Source organism: Trachymyrmex cornetzi, unplaced genomic scaffold (genome assembly GCF_001594075.2).
Source record: "Trachymyrmex cornetzi isolate Tcor2-1 unplaced genomic scaffold, Tcor1.1 scaffold602, whole genome shotgun sequence".
NCBI classification, from domain to species: Eukaryota; Metazoa; Arthropoda; class Insecta; order Hymenoptera; family Formicidae; genus Trachymyrmex; species Trachymyrmex cornetzi.
The window spans coordinates 29,727-32,360 of record NW_017299918.1 but is presented as its reverse complement, the minus strand read 5'-3'; positions in this window follow the sequence as shown (position 1 = coordinate 32,360).

Below are 2,634 nucleotides of genomic sequence, written 5' to 3'. Positions count from 1 at the left end.
ACCTTTCAAAGTGACTTGAACCTTTCGTAAAAGCTTGGAATGTCAGTCGACACACTTTCAGCTGTTTTCGCATATTTTACCTTCATTTGACCTTGAAATGACCTTCACAAAAATACCATTTTGTACGTAAAATTTTCCGTTCTTTTCAAATCCGGGATAAAAAATAGGGGTTCCCATTTAAAGAAACTATTTTATCTCCGAAATAACCTTGAAAATCGGATTCAAGGTCAAAGTCAATGATACCATTGCGTGTCTCCCTTTGCCCCCTGCAACTTTTGTCTGAAGTATTTTTTTGTATTATGCCTCTATTTCGAGATATTTCCCATTATAGACTCATTTGGTCCACCCTGTATATTGTAAAAATAGGTAAATGTTAAGAAGACCCCTTTCATCACAACTTTTAATAAAAATATACAATCGATGCGTTTTTGCATGAAACGAAGGAATCTGGCAGAAAAAAGTGTCGCTCTGCCTCGCGAACCGAGATATTAAGCGTTAAAGTGAATTTATTTTTAATGAATTTCGTGGCTGTGACAGATTTTCTAACCTACATAGTTGTCAACTTTAACGCTTAATATCTCGGTTCGCGAGGCAGAGCGACACTTTTTTCTGCCAGATTCTTTCGTTTCATGAAAAAACGCATCAATTGAGTAATTTTTATCAAAAGTTGAGGTGAAGGGGTCTTCTTAACATTTACCTACGGCTACAATACGGCTATTCGCAGTATCACAATTATCGCAGGACACAGCGCCATAATAGGTCTGTTTTTTATTGCCGCACTTTCTGAACTAGTACACACAGTGCAATAAGTCGAAGTGAAACAAATATACGTTTGTTTCACTTTAACTTATTGCACTGGTTCAGAGTGCAGCAATAAAAAACAGACCTATTACATTCCTTTATGACGCATGCGCAGGACCACTATAAGTTTTGGGGACCACTTTATACAAGCTTGTACTAAGGCCGGTATTCATAGTCAGATCTTATATTTAAGATCGTCTTAAGTACAGTCTTAAGATGTCATGAACCAATCAAAGGGCCGCATTAGCGACTTAAGACATTACTTAAGACGGTCTTAAAATAAGAATCGACTATGAATACCGGCCAGAGGACTGCATTAGCGTCTTAAGACGTTACTTAAGACGGTCTTGAAATAAGAATCAACTATGAATACCAGCCTAAGGCCCAGTTTCAAGGCCCGTCTACAATACACGGAGTAAGAAGTAAGAGTAAGAAATTGACCAATCACAGTCGAATGTGAGAAGAAGAATCGACTGTGATTGGTCAATTTCTTACTCTTACTTCTTACTCCGTGTATTGTAGACGACGCCTCACAACTCACGGTTAACTCTTAACCGAGGTTCAACTTATTTCTCATCTTTTTCCAATTTTAGAATTGAAAAGAGATAATGAATGAGTTTAATCTCAGCTAAGAGTTAACCGTCAGTTGTAAAACTGGGCTTAAGGGAGTTAGCAGTCTAGTAGTAGGACATCACCCTAAGGGTGCCGTCCCATGGCACAGATTTTCCGCGTAACGCGTATCGCGTAACCAATCAGAAGCGATCCGCTATTGTGATTTCGCGTTTTACTGATTATTGATTGGTTACGCGGTTACGCGATACGCGGCAAATACGCTTCATGGGACTCCATCCTAAGCGTAACCTGCGTATTCTAGTAATTTATTAGAATACGTTATTTTTTATTTACTAGAATACGCCATTCTGAAAGCCCGCATTCACATTGAGCATATTTCGCGGAAGATTAGAGAAATGCGGAACTAATGCAACCAATTGCTGATTAGAATTTCTGTGGTACACTCTAACAGAAATGCTAAATGAATTTACGATTGGTTTTCGTAACCTACGCATCTCGAAAAGTACGCCTCATGGGGAACCGGTACCTTTCCATGGCGTATATATGAGCGGATGATCGAATAAATTATTAAAATCGGAACATTTTGTGAAACCACTCTTAGGCTTATTCGACGCGTTTTTGCATGAAACAAAAGAATCTGGCAAAAAAAAACGTCGTTATGCCTTGTGATCTAAGATATTAAGCGTTAAAGTTGATTGAGGTTAGGAAATCTGTCACAGAGGCAAAATGAGGTCTATAATTGTACTGTTCCACATGGGTTTCGACTTTTCACGCGATGCAAAGGGGCGCACGACTTTTATAATTGTACTATTGCAAAATCGAAACCCTTGTGCATTTTTTCAGACAGAATAAGCTAAAATGAGCCAGAAATTAGATTCGACGCATAGTGGTTCTATCATGTTTCGGCGTAACAATAAAATAGCGTAAAAAGCATAAAGTGACTAGACAGAAACTGATGTTCAAGTGAAATGATATGATTGGTCGGCGCAAGTTACGCTTACGCAAGTTACGCCGCATGTGACGGCACCCTAATTCTTTATTCCTTCTATTGTGCGTAAAGCTGGAAACACAATAGACACAGGCAACAGGGAATAACGAGCCGTCCAATCAGAGTTTTGGGGTATAAGTTCGATATTATATCCCAGAGCTCTGATTGGACGGCTCGTTATTCCCTGTTGCCTGTGACTATTGCCTGTGTCTATTGTGTTTCCAGCTTTAGATCTGATTGGCATATTGCGTTATGCTGAATTCACACAGCAT